The sequence below is a fragment of the Macaca mulatta genome, chromosome 19, assembly GCF_049350105.2.
Source record: "Macaca mulatta isolate MMU2019108-1 chromosome 19, T2T-MMU8v2.0, whole genome shotgun sequence".
Lineage (NCBI taxonomy): Eukaryota > Metazoa > Chordata > Mammalia > Primates > Cercopithecidae > Macaca > Macaca mulatta.
This window is the reverse complement of record NC_133424.1, coordinates 27,262,095-27,289,672: the sequence shown is the minus strand read 5'-3', so window position 1 is coordinate 27,289,672 and position 27,578 is coordinate 27,262,095.

Below are 27,578 nucleotides of genomic sequence, written 5' to 3'. Positions count from 1 at the left end.
CTAGCCTTATTTCTGTGGAATCTGAGAACAGATATTTCGGATCCCTTTGAAGACTATAGGGCCTAAGGATATATCCTTCGATAACAAAGAGAAAGAAGCTTTCTGAGAAACTTCTTTGTGTTCTGTGAAATCATCTCACAGAGTTACAGCTATCCCCTCAAGAAGCCTTTCGCTAAGACAGTTCTTGTGGAATTGGCAAAGTGATATTTGGAAGCCCATAGAGGGCTATGGTGAAAAAGGAAATATCCTCAGATGAAATCTGGAAAGAAGCTTTATGAGAAACTGCTGAGTGTTCTGTTAATTCATCTCACAGAGTTACGTCTGTATTTCTTGGATCTCTTTGCTATCCTTATTTCTGTGTAATCTGAGAACAGATATTTCGGATCCCTTTGAAGACTATAGGGCCAAAGGAAATATCCTCCGATTACAAAGAGAAACAAGCTTACTGAGAAACTTCTTTGTGTTCTGTGAAATCAACTCACAGAGATACAGCTTTCCCCTCAAGAAGACTTTCGCTATGACAGTTCTTGTGGAATTGGCAAAGTGATATTTGGAAGCCCATAGAGTTCAAAGTGAAAAAGGAATCATCCTCAGATGGAATCTGGAAAGAAGCTTTCTGAGAAACTGTTGAGTGTTCTGTTAATATCATCTCCCAGATTTACAAATATATTTCGTGGATCTCATTGCTAGCCTTATTTCTGTGGAATCTGAGAACAAATATTTCGGATCCCTTTGAAGACTATAGGGACAAGGGAAATATCCTGCGATAACAAAGAGAAAGAAGCTTTCTGAGAACGTCTTTGTGTTCTTTGAAATCATCTCACAGAGTTACAGCTTTCACCTCAAGAAACCTTTCGCTAAGACAGTTCTTGTGGAATTGGCAAAGTGACATTTGGAAGCCCATAGAGGGCAATGGTGAAAAAGGAAATATCCTCAGATTTAATCTGGAAAGAAGCTTTCTGAGAAACGGCTCCGTGATGTGTGACTTCCACTCACAAAGTGACATCTGTATTTCGTGGATCTCTTTGCTAGCCTTATTTCTGTGGAATCCGAGAACAGATATTTGGGATCCCTTTGAAGACTATAGGGCCAAAGGAAATATCCTCCGATAACAAAGAGAAAGAAGCTTTCTGAGAAACTTCTTTGTGTTCTGTGAAATCATCTCACAGAGTTACAGCTTTCCCCTCAAGAAGCCTTTCGCTAACACAGTTCTTGTGGAATTGGCAAAGTGATATTTGGAAGCCCATTGAGGGCTATGGTGAAAAAGGAAATATCCTCAGATGAAATCTGGAAAGAAGTTTTCTGAGAAACTGCTCTGTGATGTGTGACTTCCTCTCACAGAGTTACATCTGTATTTCTGGATCTCTTTGCTTGCCTTATTTCTGTGGAATCTCAGAACAGATATTTCGGATCCCTTTGAAGACTATAGGGCCAAAGGAAAAATCCTCCGATAACAAAGAGAAAGAAGCTTTCTGAGAAACTTCTTTGTGTTCTGTGAAATCAACTCACAGAGATACAGCTTCCCCCTCAAGAAGACTTTCGCTATGACAGTTCTTGTGGAATTGGCAAAGTGATATTTGGAAACCCATAGAGGGCAAAGTGAAAAAGGAATTATCCTCAGATGGAATCTGGAAAGAAGCTTTCTGAGAAACTGTTGAGTGTTCTGTTAATTCATCTCCCAGATTTACATCTCTATTTCGTGGATCTCATTGCTAGCCTTATTTCTGTGGAATCTGAGAACAGATATTTGGGATCCCTTTGAAGACTATAGGGACAAGGGAAATATCCTGCGATAACAAAGAGAAAGAAGCTTTCTGAGAACGTCTTTGTGTTCTTTGAAATCATCTCACAGAGTTACAGCTTTCCGCTCAAGAAGCCTTTCGCTATAACAGTTCTTGTGGAATTGGCAAAGTGATATTTGGAAGCCCATACACGGCTAAGGTGAAAACGGAAATATCCTCAGATGAAATCTGGAAAGAAGCTTTCTGTGAAACTGCTGAGTGCTCTGTTAATTCATCTCACGGAGTTATATCTGTATTTCGTGGATCACTTAGCTAGCCTTATTTCTGTGGATTCAGAGAACAGATATTTCGGATCCCTTTGAAGACAATAGGGCAAAAGAAAATATCCTCCGATAACAAGGAGAAAAAAGGTTTCTGAGAAACTTCTTTGTGTTCTGTGAAATCATCTCACAGAGTTACAGCTTTCCCCTCAAGAAGCCTTTCGCTAATACAGTTCTTGTGGAATTGGCAAAGTGATATTTGGAAGCCCATAGAGGGCTATGGTGAAAAAGGAAATATCCTCAGATGAAATCTGGAAAGAACCTTTCTGAGAAACTGCTGAGTGTTCTGTTAATTCATCTCACAGAATTCCATCTGTATTTCGTGGATCTGTTTGCTAGCCTTATTTCTGCGGAATCTGAGAACGGATATTTCGGATCCCTTTGAAGACTATAGGGCCAAAGGAAATATCCTCCGATAACAAAGAGAAAGAAGCTTACTGAGAACTTCTTTGTATTCTGTGAAATCATCTCACAGAGTTACAGCTTTCACCTCAAGAAGCCTTTCGCTAAGACAGTTCTTTTGGAATTTGCAAAGTGATATTTGGAAGCCCCTCGAGGGCTATGGTGAAAAAGGAAATATCCTCAGATGAAAACTGGAAAGAACCTTTCTGAGAAACTGCTGAGTGTTCTGTTAATTCATCTCACGGAGTTACATCTGTACTTCGTGGATCTCTTTGCTAGCCTTATTTCTGTGGAATCTGATAACAGATATTTCGGATCCACTGAAGACTATATGGCCAAAGGAAATATCCTCCGATAACAAAGAGAAAGAAGCTTTCCGAGAAACTTCTTTGTGTTCTGTGAAATCATCTCAAGAGTTACAGCTTTCCCTTCAAGAATCCTTTCGCTAAGACAGTTCTTGTGGAATTGGCAAAGTGATATTTGGAAGCCCTTAGAGGGCTATGCTGAAAAAGGAAATATCCTCAGATGAAATCTGGAAAGAAGCTTTCTGAGAAACTGCTTAGTGTTCTGTTAATTCATCTCACAGAGTTATATCTTTATTTCGTGAATCTCTGTGCTAGCCTTATTTCTGTGGAATCTCAGAACACATATTTCGGATCCCTTTTTAGACTATATGACCAAAGGAAATATCCTCCGATAACAAAGAGAAAGAATCTTTCTGAGAAACTTCTTTGTGTTCTGTGAAATCATCTCACAGAGTTACAGCTTTCACCTCAAGCAGCCTTTCGCTAAGACAGGTCTTGTGGAATTGGCAAAGTGATATTTGGAAGCCCATAGAGGGCTATGATGAAAAAGGAAATATCCTCAGATGAAATCTGGAAAGAAGTTTTCTGAGAAACTGCTCTGTGATGTGTGACTTCCTCTCACAGAGTTACATCTGTATTTCTGGATCTCTTTGCTTGCCTTATTTCTGTGGAATCTCAGAACAGATATTTCGGATCCCTTTGAAGACTATAGGGCCAAAGGAAAAATCCTCCGATAACAAAGAGAAAGAAGCTTTCTGAGAAACTTCTTTGTGTTCTGTGAAATCAACTCACAGAGATACAGCTTCCCCCTCAAGAAGACTTTCGCTATGACAGTTCTTGTGGAATTGGCAAAGTGATATTTGGAAGCCCATAGAGGGCAAAGTGAAAAAGGAATTATCCTCAGATGGAATCTGGAAAGAAGCTTTCTGAGAAACTGTTGAGTGTTCTGTTAATTCATCTCCCAGATTTACATCTGTATTTCGTGGATCTCATTGCTAGCCTTATTTCTGTGGAATCTGAGAACAGATATTTGGGATCCCTTTGAAGACTATAGGGACAAGGGAAATATCCTGCGATAACAAAGAGAAAGAAGCTTTCTGAGAACGTCTTTGTGTTCTTTGAAATCATCTCACAGAGTTACAGCATTCCCCTCAAGAAGCCTTTCGCTAAGACAGTTCTTGTGGAATTGGCAAAGTGATATTTGGAAGCCCCTAGAGGACTATGGTGAAAAGGAAATATCGTCAGATGAAGTCTGGAAAGAAGGTTTCTGATAAACTGCTAAGTGATGTGTGACTTGCACTCACAGAGTTACATCTGTATTTCGTGGATCTCTTTGCTAGCCTTATTTCTGTGGAATCTGAGAACAGATATTTCGGATCCCTTTTAGGAATATAGGGACAAGGGAAATATCCTGTGATAACAAAAAGAAAGAAGCTTTCTGAGAACGTCTTTGTGTTCTTTGAAATCATCTCACAGAGTTACAGCTTTCACCTCAAGAAACCTTTCGCTAAGACAGTTCTTGTGGAATTGGCAAAGTGATATTTGGAAGCCCATAGAGGGCTATGGTGAAAAAGGATATATCCTCAGATGAAATCTGGAAAGAAGCTTTCTGAGAAACTGCTCCGTGATGTGTGACTTCCACTCACAAAGTGACATCGGTATTTCGTGGATCTCTTTGCTAGCCTTATTTCTGTGGAATCTGAGAACAGATATTTCGGATCCCTTTGAACACTATAGGGACAAAGGAAATATCCTCCGATAAGAAAGAGAAAGAAGCTTTCTGAGAAACTTCTTTGTGTTCTGTGAAATCATCTCACAGAGTTACAGCTTTCCCCTCAAGAAGCCTTTCGCTAAGACAGGTCTTGTGGAATTGGAAAAGTGATATTTGGAAGCCCATAGAGGGCTATGTTGAAAAAGGAAATATCCTCAGATGAAATCTGGAAAGAAGTTTTCTGAGAAACTGCTCTGTGATGTGTGACTTCCACTCACAGAGTTACATCTGTATTTCTGGATCTCTTTGCTTGCCTTATTTCTGTAGAATCGGAGAACAGATATTTCGGATCCCTTTGAAGACTATAGGGCCAAAGGAAATGTCCACCGATAACAAGGAGAAAGAAGCTTTTTGAGAAACTTCTTGGTGTTCTCTGAAATCATCTCACAGAGTTAAAGCTTTCCCCTCAAGAAGCCTTTCGCTATATCAGTTCTTGTGGAATTGGCAAAGTGATATTTGGAAGCCCATACAGGGCTAAGGTGAAAACGGAAATATCCTCAGATGAAATCTGTAAAGAAGCTTTCTGAGAAACTGCTGAGTGCTCTGTTAATTCATCTCACGGAGTTATATCTGTATTTCGTGGATCACTTAGCTAGCCTTATTTCTGTGGATTCTGAGAACAGATATTTCGGATCCCTTTGAAGACAATAGGGCAAAAGAAAATATCCTCCGATAACAAGGAGAAAGAAGGTTTCTGAGAAACTTCTTTGTGTTCTGTGAAATCATCTCACAGAGTTACAGCTTTCCCCTCAAGAAGCCTTTCGCTAATACAGTTCTTGTGGAATTGGCAAAGTGATATTTGGAAGCCCATAGAGGGCTATGGTGAAAAAGGAAATATCCTCAGATGAAATCTGGAAAGAAGCTTTCTGAGAATCTGCTCCGTGATGTGTGACTTCCACTCACAGAGTGACATCTGTATTTCGTGGATCTCGTTGCTAGCCTTATTTCTGTGGAATCTGAGAACAGATATTTCGGATCCCTTTGAGGACTATAGGGCCAAAGGAAATATCCTCCGATAACAAAGAGAAAGAAGCTTTCTGAGAAACTTCCTTGTGTTCTGTGAAATCATCTCACAGAGTTACACCTTTCCCCTCAAGAAGCCTTTCGCTAAAACAGGTCTTGTGGAATTGGCAAAGTGATATTTGGAAGCCCATGGAGGGGTATGGTGAAAAAGGAAATATCCTCAGAAGGAATCTGGAAAGAAGCTTTATGAGAAATTGCTGAGTGTTCTGTTAATTCATCTCACAGAGTTACATCTGTTATTCGTGGATCTCTTTGCTTGCCTTATTTCTGTGGAATCTCAGAACAGATATTTCGGATCCCTTTGAAGACTATAGGGCCAAAGGAAATATCCTCCGATAACAAGCAGAAAGAAGCTTTCTGAGAAACTTCTTTGTGTTCTGTGAAATCATCTCACAGAGTTACAGCTTTCCCCTCAAGAAGCCTTTCGCTAAGATAGGTCTTGTGGAATTGGCAAAGTGATATTTGGAAGCCCATAGAGGGCTATGGTGAAAAAGGAAATATCCTCAGAAGTAATCTGGAAAGAAGCTTTATGAGAAATTGCTGAGTGTTCTGTTAATTCATCTCACAGAGTTACATCTGTTATTCGTGGATCTCTTTGCTTGCCTTATTTCTGTGGAATCTTAGAACAGATATTTCGGATCCCTTTGAAGACTATAGGGCCAAAGGAAATATCCTCCGATAACAAGCAGAAAGAAGCTTTCTGAGAAACTTCTTTGTGTTCTGTGAAATCATCTCACAGAGTTACAGCTTTCCCCTCAAGAAGCCTTTCGCTAAGACAGGTCTTGTGGAATTGGCAAAGTGATATTTGGAAGCCCATAGAGGGCTATGGTGAAAAAGGAAATATCCTCAGATGAAATCTGGAAAGAAGTTTTCTGAGAAACTGCTCTGTGATGTGTGACTTCCACTCACAGAGTTACATCTGTATTTCTGGATCTCTTTGCTAGCCTTATTTCTGTGGAATCGGAGAACAGATATTCCGGATCCCTTTGAAGACTATAGGGCCAAAGGAAATGTCCACCGATAACAAGGAGAAAGAAGCTTTTTGAGAAACTTCTTTGTGTTTTCTGAAATCATCTCAAAGAGTTAAAGCTATCCCCTCAAGAAGCCTTTCGCTATAACAGTTCTTGTGGAATTGGCAAAGTGATATTTGGAAGCCCATAGAGGGCTAAGGTGAAAACGGAAATATCCTCAGATGAAATCTGTAAAGAAGCTTTCTGAGAATCTGCTCCGTGATGTGTGACTTCCACTCATACAGCGACATCTGTATTTCGTGGATCTCTTTGCTAGCCTTATTTCTGTGGAATCTGAGAACAGATATTTCGGATCCCTTTGAAGACTGTAGGGCCTAAGGAAATATCCTTCGATAACAAAGAGAAAGAAGCTTTCTGAGAAACTTCTTTGTGTTCTGTGAAATCATCTCAGAGAGTTACAGATTTCCCCTCAAGAAGCCTTTCGCTAAGACAGTTCTTGTGGAATTGGCAAAGTTATATTTGGAAGAACATAGAGGGCTATGGTGAAAAAGGAAATATCCTCAGATGAAATCTGGAAGAAGCTTTATGAGAAACTGCTTAGTGTTCTGTTAATTCATCTCACAGAGTTACATCTGTATTTCGTGGATCTCTTTGCTATCCTTATTTCTGTGTAATCTTAGAACAGATATTTCGGATCCCTTTGAAGACTACGGGGCCAAAGGAATTATCCTCCGATTACAAAGAGAAACAAGCTTACTGAGAAACTTCTTTGTGTTCTGTGAAATCAACTCACAGAGATACAGCTTTCCCCTCAAGAAGACTTTCGCTATGACAGTTCTTGTGGAATTGGCAAAGTGATATTTGGAAGCCCATAGAGGGCAAAGGTGAAAAAGGAATTATCCTCAGATGAAATCTGGAAAGAAGCTTTCTGAGAAACTGGTGAGTGTTCTGTTAATTCATCTCACAGTGTTACATCTGTATTTCGTGTATCTCATTGCTAGCCTTATTTCTGTGGACTCTAAGAACAGATATTTCGGATCCCTTTGAAGACTATAGGGCCAAAGGAAATATCCTCCGATAACAAAGAGAAAGAAGCTTTCTGAGAACGTCTTTGTGTTCTTTGAAATCATCTCACAGAGTTACAGCTTTCACCTCAAGAAACCTTTCGCTAAGACAGTTCTTGTGGAATTGGCAAAGTGATATTTGGAACCCCTAGAGGGGTATCATGAAAACGGAAATATCCTCAGATGAAATCTGGAAAGAAGCTTTCTGAGAAACTGCTCTGTGATGTGTGCCATCCACTGACAGAGTTACAACGGTATTTCGTGGATATCTTTGCTAGCCTTATTTCTGTGGAATCTGAGAACAGATATTTCGGATCCCTTTGAAGACTATAGGGACAAGGGAAATATCCTCCGATAACAAAGATAAAGAAGCTTTCTGAGAAACTTCTTTGTGTTCCGTAAAATAATCTCACAGAGTTACAGCTCTCCCCTCAAGAAGCCTTTCGCTAAGACAGTTCTTGTGGAATTGGCAAAGTGATATTTGGAACCCCTAGAGGGCGATCATGAAAACGGAAATATCCTCAGATGAAATCTGCTAAGAAGCTTTCTAAGAATCTGGTCTGTGATGTGTGACATCCACCGACAGAGTTACGACGGTATTTCGTGGATCTATTTGCTAGCCTTATTTCTGTGGAATCTGAGAACAGATATTTCGGATCCCTTTGAAGACTATAGGGACAAGGGAATTATCCTCCGATAATAAAGAGAAAGAAGCTTTCTGAGAAACTTCTTTGTGTTCTGTGAAATCATCTCAAAGAGTTACAACTTTCCCCTCAAGAAGCCTTTCGTTAAGAAAGTTCTTGTGGAATTGGCAAAGTGATATTTGGAAGCCCATAGAGGGCTATGGTGAAAAAGCAAATATCCTCAGATGAAATCTGGACAGAAGCTTTCTGAGAAAATGCTCTGTGATGTGTCTCTTCCACTCACAGAGTTACATCTGTATTTCGTGGATCTCTTTGCTAGACTTATTTCTGAGGAATCCGTGAACAGATATTTCGGATCCCTTTGAAGACTATAGGGCCAAAGGAAATATCCTCCGATAACAAAGAGAATGAAGCATTCTGAGAAACTTCTTTGTGTTTTGTGAAATCATCTTACAGAGTTACAGCTTTCCCCTCAAGAAGTCTTTCGTTAAGACAGTTCTTGTGGAATTGGCAAAGTGATATTTGAAAGCCTATAGAGGGCTAGGGTGGAAAAGGAAATATCCTTAGATGAAATCTGGAAAGAAGCTTTCTGAGAAACTGCTGAGTGTTCTTTTAATTCATCTCACAGAGTTACATCTGTGTTTCGTGGATCTCTTTGCTGGCCTTATTTCTGTGGAATCTGAGAACAGATATTTCGGATCCCTTTGAAGACTATAGGGCCAAATGAAATATCCTCCCATAACAAAGAGAAAGAAGCTTTCTGAGAAACTTCTTTGTGTTCTGTGAAATCATCTCACAGAGTTACAGCTTTCACCTCAAGAAACCTTTCGCTAAGACAGTTCTTGTGGAATTGGAAAAGTGATATTTGGAAGCCCATAGAGGACTATGGTGAAAAAGGAAGTATAGTCAGACGAACACTGGAAAGAAGCTTTCTGAGAAACTGCTGAGTGTTCTGTTAATTCCTCTCACAGAGTTACATCTGTATTTCGTGGATCTCTTTGCTAGCCTTATTTCTGTGGAATCTGAGAACATATATTTCGGATCCCTTTGAAGACTATAGGGACAAGGGAAATATCCTCCGATAACAAAGAGAAAGAAGCTTTCTGAGAACGTCTTTGTGTTCTGTGAAATCATCTCACAGAATTACAGCTTTCACCTCAAGCAACCTTTCGCTAAGACAGTTCTTGTGGAATTGGCAAAGTGATATTTGGAACCCCTAGAGGGCTATCATGAAAACGGAAATATCCTAAGATGAAATCTGCTAAGAAGCTTTCTAAGAATCTGGTCTGTGATGTGTGACATCCACCGACAGAGTTACAACGGTATTTCGTGGATCTATTTGCTATCCTTATTTCTGTGGAATCTGAGAACAGATATTTCGGATCCCTTTGAAGACTATAGGGACAAGGGAATTATCCACCGATAATAAAGAGAAAGAAGCTTTCTGAGAAACTTCTTTGTGTTCTGTGAAATCATCTCAAAGAGTTACAGCTTTCCCCTCAAGAAGCCTTTCGTTAAGACAGTTCTTGTGGAATTGGCAAAGTGATATTTGGAAGCCCATAGAGGGCTATGGTGAAAAAGGAAATATCCTCAGATGAAATCTGGAAAGAAGCTTTCTGAGAAAATGCTCTGTGATGTGTCTCTTCCACTCACAGAGTTACATCTGTATTTCGTGGATCTCTTTGCTAGCCTTATTTCTGAGGAATCCGAGAACAGATATTTCGGATCCCTTTGAAGACTATAGGGCCAAAGGAAATATCCTCCGATAACAAAGAGAATGAAGCATTCTGAGAAACTTCTTTGTGTTTTGTGAAATCATCTTACAGAGTTACAGCTTTCCCCTCAAGAAGTCTTTCGTTAAGACAGTTCTTGTGGAATTGGCAAAGTGATATTTGAAAGCCCATAGAGGGCTAGGGTGGAAAAGCAAATATCCTCAGATGAAATCTGGAAAGAAGCTTTCTGAGAAACTGCTGAGTGTTCTTTTAATTCATCTCACAGAGTTACATCTGTGTTTCGTGGATCTCTTTGCTGGCCTTATTTCTGTGGAATCTGAGAACAGATATTTCGGATCCCTTTGAAGACTATAGGGCCAAATGAAATATCCTCCCATAACAAAGAGAAAGAAGCTTTCTGAGAAACTTCTTTGTGTTCTGTGAAATCATCTCACAGAGTTACCGCTTTCAACTCAAGAAGCCTTTCGCTAAGACAGTTCTTGTGGAATTGGAAAAGTGATATTTGGAAGCCCATAGAGGGTTATGGTGAAAAAGGAAATATCCTCAGGTGTAATCTGGAAAGAAGCTTTCTAAGAAACTGGTCTGTGATGTGTGACATCCACTGACAGAGTTACAACGGTATTTCGTGGATCTCTTTGCTAGCCTTATTTCTGTGGAATCTGAGAACAGATATTTCGGATCCCACTGAAGACTATAGGGACAAGGGAAATATCCTCCGATAATAAAGAGAAAGAAGCTTTCTGAGAAACTTCTTTGTGTTCTGTGTAATCATCTCACAGAGTTAAAGCTTTCCGCTCAAGAAGCCTTTCATTAAGACAGTTCTTGTGGAATTGGCAAAGTGATATTTGGAAGCCCATAGAGGGCTATGGTGAAAAAGCAAATATCCTCAGATGAAATCTGGACAGGAGCTTTCTGAGAAACTGCTCTGTGATGTGTCACTTCCACTCACAGAGTTACATCTGTATTTCGTGGATCTCTTTGCTATCCTTATGTCTGTGGAATCTGAGAACAGGTATTTCGGATCCCTTTGAAGACTATAGGGCCAAAGGAAATATCCTCCGATAACAAAGAGAATGAAGCATTCTGAGAAACTTCTTCGTGTTTTGTGAAATCATCTTACAGAGTTACAGCTTTCCCCTCAAGAAGCCTTTCGTTAAGACAGTTCTTGTGGAATTGGCAAAGTGATATTTGGAAGCCCATAGAGGGCTAGGGTGAAAAAGGAAATATACTCAGATGAAATCTGGAAAGAAGCTTTCTGAGAAACTGCTGAGTGTTCTTTTAATTCATCTCACCGAGGTACATCTGTGTTTCATGGATCTCTTTGCTGGCCTTATTTCTGTGGAATCTGAGAACAGATATTTCGGATCCCTTTGAAGACTATAGGGCCAAAGGTAATATCCTCCGATAACAAAGAGAAAGAAGCTTTCTGAGAAACTTCTTTGTGTTCTGTGAAATCATCTCACAGAGTTACAGCTTTCCCCAAGAAGCCTTTCGCTAAGACAGTTCTTGTGGAATTGGCAAAGTGATATTTGGAAGCCCATAGAGGGCTATGGTGAAAAAGGAAATATCCTCAGATGAAGTCTGGAAAGAAGCTTATGAGAAACTGCTTAGTGTACTTTAATTCGTCTCACAGAGTTCCATCTGTATTTCGTGGATATCTTTGCTAGCCTTATTTCTGTGGAATCTGAGAACAGATATTTCGGATCCCTTTGAAGACTATAGGGACAAAGGAAATATCCTCCGATAACAAAGAGAAAGAAGCTTTCTGAGAAACTTCTTTGTGTTCTGTGAAATCATCTCACAGAGTCACAGCTTTCCCCTCAAGAAGCCTTTCGCTAAGACAGGTCTTCTGGAATTGGCAAAGTGATATTTGGAAGCCCATAGAGGGCTATGGTGAAAAAGGAATTATCCTCAGATGAAATCTGGAAAGAAGTTTTCTGAGAAACTGCTCTGTGATGTGTGACTTCCACTCACAGAGTTACATCTGTATTTCTGGATCTCTTTGCTTGCCTTATTTCTGTGGAATCGGAGAACAGATATTTCGGATCCCTTTGAAGACTATAGGGCCAAAGGAAATGTCCACCGATAACAAGGAGAAAGAAGCTTTTTGAGAAACTTCTTTGTGTTCTCTGAAATCATCTCAAAGAGTTAAAGCTTTCCCCTCAAGAAGCCTTTCGCTATAACAGTTCTTGTGGAATTGGCAAAGTGATATTTGGAAGCCCATAGAGGGCTAAGGTGAAAACGGAAATATCCTCAGATGAAATCTGGAAAGAAGCTTTTTGAGAAACTGCTGAGTGCTCTGTTAATTCATCTCACAGAGTTATATCTGTATTTCGTGGATCACTTAGCTAGCCTTATTTCTGTGGATTCTGAGAACAGATATTTCGGATCACTTTGAAAACAATATGGCAAAAGAAAATATCCTCCGATAACAAAGAGAAAGAAGGTTTCTGAGAAACTTCTTTGTGTTCTGTGAAATCATCTCACAGAGTTAAAGCTTTCCCCTCAAGAAGCCTTTCGCTAAGACAGTTCTTGTGGAATTGGCAAAGTGATATTTGGAAGCCCATAGAGGGCTATGGTGAAAAATGAAATACCCTCAGATGAAATCTGTAAAGAAGCTTTCTGAGAATCTGCTCCGTGATGTGTGACTTCCACTCATACAGTGACATCTGTATTTCGTGGATCTCTTTGCTAGCCTTATTTCTGTGGAATCTGAGAACAGATATTTCGGATCCCTTTGAAGACTGTAGGGCCTAAGGAAATATCCTTCGATAACAAAGAGAAAGAAGCTTTCTGAGAAACTTCTTTGTGTTCTGTGAAATCATCTCACAGAGTTACAGATTTCCCCTCAAGAAGCCTTTCGCTAAGACAGTTCTTGTGGAATTGGCAAAGTGATATTTGGAAGCCCATAGAGGGCTATGGTGAAAAAGGAAATATCCTCAGATGAAATCTGGAAGAAGCTTTATGAGAAACTGCTTAGTGTTCTGTTAATTCATCTCACAGAGTTACATCTGTATTTCGTGGATCTCTTTGCTATCCTTATTTCTGTGTAATCTTAGAACAGATATTTCGGATTCCTTTGAAGACTATAGGGCCAAAGGAATTATCCTCCGATTACAAAGAGAAACAAGCTTGCTGAGAAACTTCTTTGTGTTCTGTGAAATCAACTCACAGAGATACAGCTTTCCCCTCAAGAAGACTTTCGCTATGACAGTTCTTGTGGAATTGGCAAAGTGATATTTGGAAGCCCATAGAGGGCAGTGGTGAAAAAGGAATTATCCTCAGATGGAATCTGAAAAGAAGCTTTCTGAGAAACTGGTGAGTGTTCTGTTAATTCATCTCACAGAGTTACATCTGTATTTCGTGGATCTCCTTGCTAGCCTTATTTCTGTGGAATCTGAGAACAGATATTTCGGATCCCTTTGAAGACTATAGGGACAAGGGAAATATACTCCGATAACAAAGAGAAAGAAGCTTCTGATAACATCTTTGTGTTCTGTGAAATCATCTCACAGAATTACAGCTTTCACCTCAAGAAACCTTTCGCTAAGACATTTCTTGTGGAATTGGCAAAGTGATATCTGGAACCCCTAGAGGGCTATCATGAAAACGGAAATATCCTCAGATGAAATCTGGAAAGAAGCTTTCTAGGAAACTTGTCTGTGATGTGTGACATCCACTGACAGAGTTACAACGGTATTTCGTGGATCTCTTTGCTAGCCTTATTTCTGTGGAATCTGAGAACAGATATTTCGGATCCCTTTGAAGACTATAGAGACAAGGGAATTATCCTCCGATAATAAAGAAAAGGAAGCTTTCTGAGAAACTTCTTCGTGTTCTGTGAAATCATCTCACAGAGTTATAGCTTTCCCCTCAAGAAGCCTTTAGCGAAGACAGTCTTGTGGAAATGGCAAAGTGATATTTGGAAGTCCATAGAGGGCTATGGTGAAAAAGGAAATATCCTCAGATGAAATCTGGAAAGAAGCTTTCTGAGAAACTGCTCCGTGATGTGTGACTTCCACTCACAGAGTTACATCTGTATTTCGTGGATCTCTTTCCTATCCTTATTTCTGTGGAATCTGAGAACAGATATTTCGGATCCCTTTGAAGACTATAGGGCCAAAGGAAATATCCTCCGATAACAAAGAGAAAGAAGCTTTCTGAGACACTTCCTTGTGTTCTGTGAAATCATCTCACAGAGTTACAGCTTTCCCCTCAAGAAGCCTTTCGCTAAGACAGTTCTTGTGGAATTGGCAAAGGGATATTTGGAATCCCATAGAGGGCTATGGTGAAAAAGGAAATATCCTCAGATGAAATCTGGAAAGAAGCTTTATGAGACACTGCTGAGTGTTCTGTTAATTTATCTCACAGAGTTACATCTGTATTTCGTGGAACTCTTTGCTAGCCTTATTTCTTTGGAATCTGAGAACATATATTTCGGATCCCTTTGAAGACTATAGGGCCAAAGGAAATATCCTCCGATAACAAAGAGAAAGAAGCTTTCTGAGAAACTTCTTTGTGTTCTGTGAAATCATCTCACAGAGTTACAGCTTTCCCCTCAAGAAGCCTTTCGCTAAGACAGTTCTTGTGTAATTGGAAAAGTGATATTTGGAAGCCCATAGAGGGCTATAGTGAAAAAGGAAATATCCACAGATGAAAACTGGAAAGAAGCTTTCTGAGAAACTGCTGAGTGTTCTGTTAATTCATCTCACAGAGTTACATCTGTATTTCGTGGATCTCTTTGCTAGCCTTATTTCTGTGGAATCTGAGAACAGATATTTCGGATCCCCTGAAGACTATATGGCCAAAGGAAATATCCTCCGATAACAAAGAGAAAAAAGCTTTCTGAGAAACTTCTTTGTATTCTGTGAAATCATCTCACAGAGTTACAGCTTTCCCCTCAAGAAGCCTTTCGCTTTGACAGTTCTTGTGGAATTGGCAAAGTGATATTTGGAAGCCCATAGAGGGCAATGGTGAAAAAGGAATTATCCTCAGATGGAATCTGGAAAGAAGCTTTCTGAGAAACTGCTGAGTGTTCTGTTAATTCATCTCACGGAGTTACATCTGTATTTCGTGGATCTCTTTGCTAGCCTTATTTCTGTGGAATCTGAGAACAGATGTTTCGGATCCCTTTGAAGACTATAGGGACAAGGGAAATATCCTCCGATAACAAAGAGAAAGAAGCTTTCTGAGACCGTCTTTGTGTTCAGTGAAATCATCTCACAGAATTACAGCTTTCACCTCAAGAAACCTTTCGCTAAGACAGTTCTTGTGGAATTGGCAAAGTGATATTTGGAACCCCTAGAGGGCTATCATGAAAACGGAAATATCCTCAGATGAAATCAGCAAAGAATCTTTCTAAGACTCTGGTCTGTGATGTGTGACATCCACTGACAGAGTTACAACGGTATTTCGTGGATCTCTTTGCTAGCCTTATTTCTGTGGAATCTGAGAACAGATATTTCGGATCCCTTTGAAGACTATAGGGACAAGGGAAATATCCTCCGATAATAAACAGAAAGAAGCTTTCTGAGAAACTTCTTTGTGTTCTGTGTAGTCATCTCACAGAGTTAAAGCTTTCCCCTCAAGAAGTCTTTCGCTAAGACAGTTCTTGTGGAATTGGCAAAGTGATATTTGGAAGCCCATAGAGGGCTATGGTGAAAAAGCAAATATCCTCAGATGAAATCTGGACAGAAGCTTTCTGAGAAACTGCTCTGTGATGTGTCACTTCCACTCACAGAGTTACATCTGTATTTCGTGGATCTCTTTGCTATCCTTATTTCTGTGGAATCTGAGAACAGATATTTCGGATCCCTTTGAAGACTATAGGGCCAAAGGAAATATCCTCCGATAACAAAGAGAATGAAGCATTCTGAGAAACTTCTTTGTGTTTTGTGAAATCATCTTACAGAGTTACAGCTTTCCCCTCAAGAAGTCTTTCGTTAAGACAGTTCTTGTGGAATTTGCAAAGTGATATTTGGAAGCCGTTAGAGGGCTAGGGTGAAAAAGGAAATATCCTCAGATGAAATCTGGAAAGAAGCTTTCTGAGAAACTGCTGAGTGTTCTTTTAATTCATCTCACAGAGTTACCTCTGTGTTTCGTGCATCTCTTTGCTGGCCTTATTTCTGTGGAATCTGAGAACAGATATTTCGGATCCCTTTGAAGACTAAAGGGCCAAAGGAAATATCCTCCGATAACAAAGAGAAAGAAGCTTTCTGAGAAACTTCCTTGTGTTCTGTGAAATCATCTCACAGAGTTACAGCTTTCACCTCAAGAATCCTTTCGCTAAGACAGTTCTTGTGGAATTGGAAAAGTGATATTTGGAAGACCATAGAGGACTATGGGGAAAAAGGAAATATCCTCAGATGAAAACTGGAAAGAAGCTTTCTGAGAAACTGCTGAGTGTTCTGTTAATTCATCTCACAGAGTTACATCTGTATTTCGTGGATCTCTTAGCTAGTCTTATTTCTGTGGAATCTGAGAACAAATATTGCGGATCCCCTGAAGACTATATGGCCAAAGGAAATATCCTCCGATAACAAAGAGAAACAAGCTTTCTGAGAAACTTCTTGTGTTCTTTGAAATCATCTCACAGAGTTACAGCTTTCCCCTCAAGAAGCCTTTCGCTTTGACAGTTCTTGTGGAATTGGCAAAGTGATATTTGGAAGCCCATAGAGGGCAATGGTGAAAAAGGAATTATCCTCAGATGGAATCTGGAAAGAAACTTTATGAGAAACTGCTGAGTGTTCTGTTAATTCATCTCACGGAGTTACATCTGTATTTCGTGGATCTCTTTGCTAGCCTTATTTCTGTGGAATCTGAGAACAGATATTTCGGATCCCTTTGAAGACTAGAGGGACAAGGGAAATATCCTCCGATAACAAAGAGAAAGAAGCTTTCTGAGAACGTCTTTTTGTTCTGTGAAATCATCTCCCAGAATTACAGCTTTCACCTCAAGAAACCTTTCGCTAAGGCAGTTCTTGTGGAATTGGCAAAGTGATATTTGGAACCCCTAGAGGGCTATCATGAAAACGGAAATATCCTCAGATGAAATCTGGAAAGAAGCTTTCTAAGAAACTGGTCTGTGATGTGTGACATCCACTGACAGAGTTACAACGGTATTTCGTGGATCTCTTTGCTAGCCTTATTTCTGTGGAATCTGAGAACAGATATTTCGGATCCCATTGAAGACTATAGGGACAAGTGAAATATACTCCGATAATAAAGAGAAAGAAGCTTTCTGAGAAACTTCTTTGTGTTCTGTGTAATCATCTCACAGAGTTAAAGCTTTCCCCTCAAGAAGTCTTTCGCTAAGACAGTTCTTGTGGAATTGGCAAAGTGATATTTGGAAGCCCTTAGAGGGCTATGGTGAAAAAGCGAATATCCTCAGATGAGATCTGGACAAAAGCTTTCTGAGAAACTGCTCTGTGATGTGTCACTTCCACTCACAGAGTTACATCTGTATTTCGTGTATCTCTTTGCTATCCTTATTTCTGTGGAATCTGAGAACAGATAATTCGGATCCCTTTGAAGACTATAGGGCCAACGAAATATCCTCCGATAACAAAGAGAATGAAGCATTCTGAGAAACTTCTTTGTGTTTTGTGAAATCATCTTACAGAGTTACAGCTTTCCCCTCAAGAAGTCTTTCGTTAAGACAGTTCTTGTGGAATTTGCAAAGTGATATTTGGAAGCCCTTAGAGGGCTAGGGTGAAAAAGGAAATATCCTCAGATGAAATCTGGAAAGAAGCTTTCTGAGAAACTGCTGAGTGTTCTTTTAATTCATCTCACAGAGTTACATCTCTATTCCGTGGATCTCTTTTCTAGCCTTATTTCTGAGGAATCTGAGAACAGATATTTCGGATCCCTTTGAAGACTATAGGGCCAAAGGAAATATCCTCCGATAACAAAGAGAAAGAAGCTTTCTGAGAAACTTCTTTGTGTTCTGTGAAATCATCTCACAGCGTTACAGCTTACCCCTCAAGAATACTTTCGCTACGACAGTTCTTGTGGAATTGGCAAAGTGATATTTGGGAGCCCATAGAGGGCTATGGTGAAAAAGCAAATATTCTCTGATGAAATCTGCGCAGAGGCTTTCTGAGAAACTGCTCTTGATGTGTGATTTCCACTCACAGAGTTTCATCTGTATTTCGTAGATCTCTTTGCTATCCTTATTTCTGTGGAATTTGAGAACAGATATTTCTGATCCCTTTGAAGACGATAGGGCCAAAGGAAATATCCTCCGATAACAAAGAGAAAGAAGGTTTCTGAGAAACCTCTTTGTGTTCTGTGAAATCATCTCCCAGAGTTACAGCTTTTCCCTCAAGAAGCCTTTCGTTAAGACAGTTCTTGTGGAATTGGCAAAGTGATATTTTGAAGCCAATAGAGGGCTATGGTGAAAAAGGAAATATCCTCAGATGAAATCTGGAAGAAGCTTTCTGAGAAACTGCTTAGTGTTCTGTTAATTCATCTTACAGAGTTACATCTGTATTTCATGGATCTCTTTGCTAGCCTTATTTGGGTGGAATCTGAGAACAGATATTTCGGATCCCTTTGAAGACTATACGGCCAAAGGAAATATCCTCCGATAACAAAGAGAAAGAAGCTTTTTGAGAAACTTCTTTGTGTTCTGTGAAATCATCTCACAGAGTTACACCTTTCCCTTCAAGAATCCTTTCGCTAAGACAGTTCTTGCGGAATTGGCAAAGTGATATTTGGAAGCCCATAGAGGGCTGTGGTGAAAAAGGAAATATCCTCATATGAAATTTGGAAAGAAGCTTTCTGAGAAACTGCTCTGTGAGGTGTGATTTCCACTCACAGAGTTACCTCTGTATTTCGTAGATCTCTTTGCTATCCTTATTTCTGTGTAATCTGAGAACAGATATTTCAGATCCCTTTGAAGACGATAGGTCCAAAGGAAATATCCTCCGATAACAAAGAGAAAGAAGCTTTCTGAGAAACTTCTTTCTGTTCTGTGAAATCATCTCGCAGAGTTACAGCTTTCCCCTCAAGAAGCCTTTCGCGATGATAGTTCTTGTGGAATTGGCAAAGTGATATTTGGATGCCCGTAGAGGTCTATGGTGAAAAAGGAAATATCATCAGATGAAATCTGGAAAGAAGCTGCCTGAGAAACTGCTTAGTGTTCTGATAATACATCAAACAGATTTACATCTGTATTTCGTGTATCTCTTTGCTAGCCTTATTTCTGTGGAATCTGAGAAAAGATATTTCGGATCCCTTTGAAGACTCTAGAGCCAAAGGAAATATCCTCCGATAACAAAGAGAAAGAAGCTTTCTGAGAAATTTCTTTGTGTTCTGTGAAATCATCTCACAGAGTTACAGCTTTCCCCTCAAGAAGCCTTTCGCTAAAACAGTTCTTGTGGAATTGGGAAAGTGATATTTTGAAGCCCATAGAGGGCTATGTCGAAAAAGAAAATATCCTCAGATGAAATCTGGAAAGAAGCTTTCTTAGAAACTGCTGAGTGTTCTATTAATTCATCTCACAGAGTTCCATCTGTATTTCGTGGATCTCGTTGCTAGCCTTATTTCTGTGGAATTTGAGAACAGATATTTCGGATCCCTTTGAAGACCATATGGCCAAAGGAAATATCCTCCGATAACAAAGAGAAAGAGGCTATCTGACAAACTTCTTTGTGTCTGTGAAATCATCTCACAGAGTTACAGCTTTTCCCTCAAGAAGCCTTTCTCTATGACAGTTCTTGTGGAACTGGCAAAGTGATATTTGGAAGCCCATAGAGGGCTATGGTGAAAAAGGAAATATCCTCAGATGAAATGTGGAAAGAAGGTTTCTGAGAAACTGCTGAGTGTTCTGTTAATTCATTTCACAGAGTTATATCTGTATTTCGTGGATCTCTTTTCTAGCCTTATTTCTGTGGAATCTGAGATCAGATATTTCGGATCCCTTTGAAGACGATAGGGCCCAAGGAAATATCCTCCGATAACAAAGAGAAAGAAGCTTTCTTAGAAACTTCGTTGTGTTCTGTGAAATCATCTCACAGAGTTACCGCTTTCCCCTCAAGAAGCCTTTCGCTAAGACAGTTTTTGTGAAATTGGCAAAGTGATATTTGGAAGCCCATAGAGGGCTATGGTGAAAAAGGAAATATCCTCAGATGAAATGTGTAAAGAAGCTTTCTGAGAAACTGCTGAGTGTTCTGTTAATTCATCTCACAGAGTTACATCTGTATTTCGTGGATCTCTTTGCTAGCCTTATTTCTGTGGAATCTGAGAACAGTTTTTCGGATCCCTTTGAAGACTATAGGGCCAAAGGAAATATCCTCCGATAACAAAGAAAAAGAAGTGTCCTGAGAAACTTCTTTGTTTTGTGTAAAATCATATCACAGAGTTACAGCTTTCGCCTAAAGAAGCCTTTCGCTAAGACAGTTCTTGTGGAACTGGCAAAGTGATATTTGGAAGCCCATAGAGGGCTATGGTGAAAAAGAAAATATCCTCAGATGATATCTGGAAAGAAGCTTTCTGAGAAACTGCTGAGTGTTCTGTTAATTCATCTCACAGAGTTATATCTGTATTTCGTGGATCTCTTTGCTAGCCTTATTTCTGTGGAATCTGAGAACAGATATTTCGGATGCCTTTGAAGACTATAGGGCCAAAGGAAATATCCTCCGATAACAAAGAGAAACAAGCTTTCTGAGAAACTTCTTTGTGTTCTGTGAAATCATCTCACAGAGTTACAGCTTTTCCCTCAAGAAGCCTTTCGCTAAGAGAGTTCTTGTGGAATTGGCAAAGTGATATTTGGAACCCCATAGTGGGCTATGGTGAAAAAGGAAATATCCTCAGATGAAATCTGGAAAGAAGCTGTCTGAGAAACTGCTCTGTGATGTGTGACTTCCACTCACAGAGTTATATCTGTATTTCGTGGATCTCTTTGCTAGCCTTATTTCTGTGGAATCTGAGAACAGATATTTCAGATCCCTTTGAAGACTAAAGGGCCAAAGTAAATATCCTCCAATAACAAAGAGAAAGAAGCTTTTTGAGAAACTGCTTCGTGTTCTGGAAATCATCTCACAGAGTTACAGCTTTCCCCTCAAGAATCCTTTCGCTAAGACAGTTCTTCTGTAATTGGCAAAGTGATATTTGGAAGCCCTTAGAGGGCTATGGTGAAAAAGATAATATCCTTAGATGAAATCTGGAAAGAAGCTTTCTGAGAAACTGCTCTGTGATGTGTGACTTCCACTTACAGAGTTACATCTGTATTTCGTGGATCTCTTTGCTAGCCTTGTTTCTGTGGAATCTGAGAACAGATATTTCGGATCCCTTTGAAGAATATAGGGCCAAAGGAAATATCCTCTGATAACAAAGAGAAAGAAGCTTTCTGAGAAAGTTCTTTGTGTTCTGTGAAATCATCTCACAGAGTTACAGCTTTCCCCTCAAGAAGCCTTCAGCGAAGACAGTCTTGTGGAAATGGCAAAGTGATATTTGGAAGTCCATAGAGGGCTATGGTGAAAAAGGAAATATCCTCAGATGAAATCTGGAAAGAAGCTTTCTGAGAAACTGCTCCGTGATGTGTGACTTCCACTCACAGAGTTACATCTGTATTTCGTGGATCTCTTTGCTGGCCTTATTTCTGTGGAATCTGAGAACAGATATTTCGGATCCCTTTGAAGACTCTAGAGCCAAAGGAAATATCCTCCGATAACAAAGAGAAAGAAGCTTTCTGAGAAATTTCTTTGTGTTCTGTGAAATCATCTCACAGAGTTACAGCTTTCCCCTCAAGAAGCCTTTCGCTAAAACAGTTCTTGTGGAATTGGGAAAGTGATATTTTGAAGCCCATAGAGGGCTATGGCGAAAAAGAAAATATCCTCAGATGAAATCTGGAAAGAAGCTTTCTTAGAAACTGCAGAGTGTTCTATTAATTCATCTCACAGAGTTCCATCTGTATTTCGTGGATCTCGTTGCTAGCCTTATTTCTGTGGAATTTGAGAACAGATATTTCGGATCCCTTTGAAGACCATATGGCCAAAGGAAATATCCTCCGATAACAAAGAGAAAGAGGCTATCCGACAAACTTCTTTGTGTCTGTGAAATCATCTCACAGAGTTACAGCTTTTCCCTCAAGAAGCCTTTCTCTATGACAGTTCTTGTGGAACTGGCAAAGTGATATTTGGAAGCCCATAGAGGGCTATGGTGAAAAAGGAAATATCCTCAGATGAAATGTGGAAAGAAGGTTTCTGAGAAACTGCTGAGTGTTCTGTTAATTCATTTCACACAGTTATATCTGTATTTCGTGGATCTCTTTGCTAGCCTTATTTCTGTGGAATCTGAGATCAGATATTTCGGATCCCTTTGAAGACGATAGGGCCTAAGGAAATATCCTCCGATAACAAAGAGAAAGAAGCTTTCTTAGAAACTTCGTTGTGTTCTGTGAAATCATCTCACAGAGTTACCGCTTTCCCCTCAAGAAGCCTTTCGCTAAGACAGTTTTTGTGAAATTGGCAAAGTGATATTTGGAAGCCCATAGAGGGCTATGGTGAAAAAGGAAATATCCTCAGATGAAATGTGTAAAGAAGCTTTCTGAGAAACTGCTGAGTGTTCTGTTAATTCATCTCACAGAGTTACATCTGTATTTCGTGGATCTCTTTGCTAGCCTTATTTCTGTGGAATCTGAGAACAGTTTTTCGGATCCCTTTGAAGACTATAGGGCCAAAGGAAATATCCTCCGATAACAAAGAAAAAGAAGTGTCCTGAGAAACTTCTTTGTTTTGTGTAAAATCATATCACAGAGTTACAGCTTTCGCCTAAAGAAGCCTTTAGCGAAGACAGTCTTGTGGAAATGGCAAAGTGATATTTGGAAGTCCATAGAGGGCTATGGTGAAAAAGGAAATATCCTCAGATGAAATCTGGAAAGAAGCTTTCTGAGAAACTGCTCCGTGATGTGTGACTTCCACTCACAGAGTTACATCTGTATTTCGTGGATCTCTTTGCTGGCCTTATTTCTGTGGAATCTGAGAACAGATATTTCGGATCCCTTTGAAGACTATAGGGCCAAAGGAAATATCCTCCGATAACAAAGAGAAAGAAGCTTTCTGAGACACTTCTTTGTGTTCTGTGAAATCATCTCACAGAGTTACAGCTTTCCCCTCAAGAAGCCTTTCGCTAAGATAGTTCTTGTGGAATTGGAAATGTGATATTTGGAAGCCCATAGTGGGCTATGGTGAAAAAGGAAATATCCTCAGATGAAATCTGGAAAGAAGCTTTCTGAGAATCTGCTCCATGATGTGTGACTTCCACTCACAGAGTTACATCTGTATTTCGTGGATCTCTTTGCTAGCCTTATTTCTGTGGAACCTGAGAACAGATATTTCGGATCCCTTTGAAGTCTATAGGGCCAAAGGGAATATCCTCCCTTAACAAAGAGAAAGAAGCTTTCTGAGAAAAGTCTTAGTGTTCTGTGAAATCATCTCACAGAGTTACAGCTTTCCCCTCAAGAAGCCTTTCGCTAAGACAGTTCTTGTGGAATTGGCAAAGTGATATTTGGAAGCCCATAGAGGGCTATGGTGAAAAAGGAAATATCCTCAGATGAAATCTGGAAAGAAGCTTTCTGAGAAAGTGCTTAGTGTTCTGTTAATTCATCTCACAGAGTTACATCGGTATTTCGTGGATCTCTTTGCTAGCCTTATTTCTGTTGAATCTGAGAACAGATATTTCGGATCCCTTTGAAGACTATAGGGCCAAAGGAAATATCCTTCGATAAAAAAGAGAAAGAAGCTGTCTGAGAAACTTCTTTGTGTTCTGTGAAATAATCTCACAGAGTTACAGCTTTCCCCTCAGGAATCCTTTCCCTAAGACAGTTCTTGTGGAATTTGCAAAGTGATATTTGGAAGCCCAAAGAGGGCTATGCTGAAAAAGGAAATATCCTAAGATGAAATCTCGAAAGAAGTTTTCTGAGAAACTGCTTAGTGTTCTGTGAATTCATCTCACAGAATTACAGTTTTCCACTCAAGAGGCCGCTGGCTAAGCCTGTTCTTGTGGAATTAGCAAAGTGATATTTGGAAGCCCCTATAGGGCTATGGTGAAAAAGAAATTATCCTGAGGGAAAAATTGGTAAGATGTTTCTAAGAAGCTGATTTGTGATATGTGACTTCCACTCACAGAGTTACATCTTTATTTCGTGGATCTCTTTGCTAGCTTTCTTTCTGTGGAGTCTGAGAACAGATATTTCGGATTCCTTTTAGGACTATAGGGCCAAAGGAAATATCCTCCGATAACAAAGAGAAAGAAGCATTTTGAGAAACTTCTTTGTGTTCTCTGAAATCATCTCACAGAGTTACACCTTTAACCTCAAGAAACCTTTCGATGAACAGTTCTTGTGGAATTTGCAAAGTGATATTTGGAAGCCCATACAGTGCTATGGTGCAAAAGGAAATATCCTCATATGAAATCTGGAAAGAAGCATTCTGAGAAAGTGCTTAGTGTTCTGTGAATTCATCTCACAGAGTTACCGCATTCCCCTAAAGAGGCCGCTCGCTAAGCCGGTTCTCGTGGAATTCGCAAAGTGATATTTGGAAGCCCATAGAGGGCTATGGGGAAAAAGAAAATATCCTCAGAGAAAAACTGGAAAGAAGCTTTCTCAGAAACTGCTTTGTGATGTGGGACTTCCACTCACAGAGTTACATCTGTCTTTCTTGGATCTCTTTGCCTGCCTTATTTCTGTGGAATCTGAGAACAGATACTTCACATCCCTATGAAGAGTATAGGGCCAAAGGAAACATCCTCCGACAACAAAGAGAAGGAAAATTTCTGAGAAACTTCTTTGTGTTCTGTGAAATCATCTCACAGAGTTACAGCTTTCCCCTCAAGAAGCCTTTCGCTAAGACAGTTCTTGTGGAATTGGCAAAGTGATATTTGGAAGCCCAATGAGGTCTATGGTGAAAAAGGAAATATCCTCAGATGAAATCTGGAAAGAAGCTTTCTGAGAATCTGCTTAATGTTCTGTTAACTCATCTCACAGAGTTACATCTGTATTTCGTGGATCTCTTTGCTAGCCTTATATCTGTGGAATCTGAGAACAGATATTTCGGATCCCTTTGAAGACTATAGGGCCAAAGGAAACATCCTCCGATAACAAAGAGAAAGAAGCTTTCTGAGAAACATCTTTGTGTTCTGTGAAATCATCTCACAGAGTTTCAGCTTTCCCCTCAAGAAGCCTTTCGCTAAGACAGTTCTTATGGATTTTGCAAGGTGATATTTGGAAGCCCCTAGAGGGCAATGGTGAAAAAGGAAATATCCTCAGATGAAATCTGGAAAGAAGCTTTCTGAGTAACTGCTCCGTGATGTGTGACATCCACTCACAGAGTTACATCTGTGTTTCGTGGTTCTCTTTGCTAGCCTTATTTTTGTGGAATCTGAGAACAGATATTTCGGATCCCTTTGAAGACTATAGGGCCAAAGGAAATATCCTCCGGTAACAAAGAGAAAGAAGCTTTCTGAGAAACTTCTTTGTGTTCTGTGAAATCATCTCACAGAGTTACAGCTTTCCCTTCAAGAAGCCTTTCGCTAAGACATTTCTTGTGGAATTGGCAAAGTGATATTTGGAAGCACAAAGAGGGTTATGGAGAAAAAGGAAATATCCTCAGATGAAATCTGGAAAGCAGCTTTCTGAGAAACTGCTTAGTGTTCTGTTAATTCATCTCACAGAGTTACATCTGTATTTCGTGGATCTCTTTGCTAGCCTTATTTCCGTGGAATCTGAGAATAGATATTTCAGATCCCTTTGAAGACTGTAGGGCCACAAGAAATATCCTCCGATAACAAAGAGAAAGAAGCTTTCTCAGAAACTTCTTTGTTTTCTACGATATCATCTCACAGAGTTACATCTTTCCCTTCAAGAAGCCTTTCGCTAAGACAGGTCTTGTGGAATTGGCAAAGTGATATTTGGAAGCCCATAGAGGGCTATGGTGAATAAGGAAATATCCTCAGCTGAAATCTGGAAAGAAGCTTTCTGAGAAACTGCTTAGTGTTCTGTTAATTCATCTGACTGAGTTACATCTGTATTTCGTGGATCTCTTTGCTAGCTTTATTTCTGTGGAATCTGAGAACAGATATTTCGGATCCCTTTGAAGACTATAGGGCTAAAGGAAATATCCTCCGATAACAAAGAGAAAGAAGGTGTCTGAGAAACTTCTTTGTGTTCTGTGAAATCATCTCACCGAGTTACAGCTTTCCCCTCAGGAATCATTTCCCTAAGACAGTTCTTGTGGAATTTGCAAAGTGATATTAGGAAGCCCATAGAGGGCTATGGTGAAAAAGGAAATATCCTAAGATGAAATCTCAAAGAAGTTTTCTGAGAAACTGCTTAGTGTTCTGTGAATTCATCTCACAGAGGTACAGCTTTCGACTCTAGAGGCCGCTGGCTAAGCCTGTTCTTGTGGAATTCGCAAAGTGATATTTGGAAGCCCCTAGAGGGCTATGGTGAAAAAGAAAATATCCTGAGGGAAAAACTGGTAAGAAGCTTTCTGAGAAACTGCTCCGTGATGTGTGACTTCCACTCACAGAGTTACATCTGTATTTCGTGGATCTCTTTGCTAGCCTTATTTCTGTGGAATCTGAGAACAGATATTTCGGATCCCTTTGAAGACTATAGGGCCAAAGGAAATATCCTCCGATAACAAAGAGAAAGAAGCTTTCTGAGACACTTCTTTGTGTTCTGTGAAATCATCTGACAGAGTTACAGCTTTCCCCTCAAGAAGCCTTTCGCTAAGATAGTTCTTGTGGAATTGGAAATGTGATATTTGGAAGCCCATAGAGGGCTATGGTGAAAAAGGAAATATCCTCAGATGAAATCTGGAAAGAAGCTTTCTGAGAATCTGCTCCGTGATGTGTGACTTCCACTCACAGAGTTACATCTGTATTTCGTGGATCTCTTTGCTAGCCTTATTTCTGTGGAACCTGAGAACAGATATTTCGGATCCCTTTGAAGTCTATAGGGCCAAAGGGAATATCCTCCCTTAACAAAGAGAAAGAAGCTTTCTGAGAAAAGTCTTAGTGTTCTGTGAAATCATCTCACAGAGTTACAGCTTTCCCCTCAAGAAGCCTTTCGCTAAGACAGTTCTTGTGGAATTGGCAAAGTGATATTTGGAAGCCCATAGAGGGCTATGGTGAAAAAGGAAATATCCTCAGATGAAATCTGGAAAGAAGCTTTCTGAGAAAGTGCTTAGTGTTCTGTTAATTCATCTCACAGAGTTACATCGGTATTTCGTGGATCTCTTTGCTAGTCTTATTTCTGTTGAATCTGAGAACAGATATTTCGGATCCCTTTGAAGACTATAGGGCCAAAGGAAATATCCTTCGATAAAAAAGAGAAAGAAGCTGTCTGAGAAACTTCTTTGTGTTCTGTGAAATAATCTCACAGAGTTACAGCTTTCCCCTCAGGAATCCTTTCCCTAAGACAGTTCTTGTGGAATTTGCAAAGTGATATTTGGAAGCCCAAAGAGGGCTATGCTGAAAAAGGAAATATCCTAAGATGAAATCTCGAAAGAAGTTTTCTGAGAAACTGCTTAGTGTTCTGTGAATTCATCTCACAGAATTACAGTTTTCCACTCAAGAGGCCGCTGGCTAAGCCTGTTCTT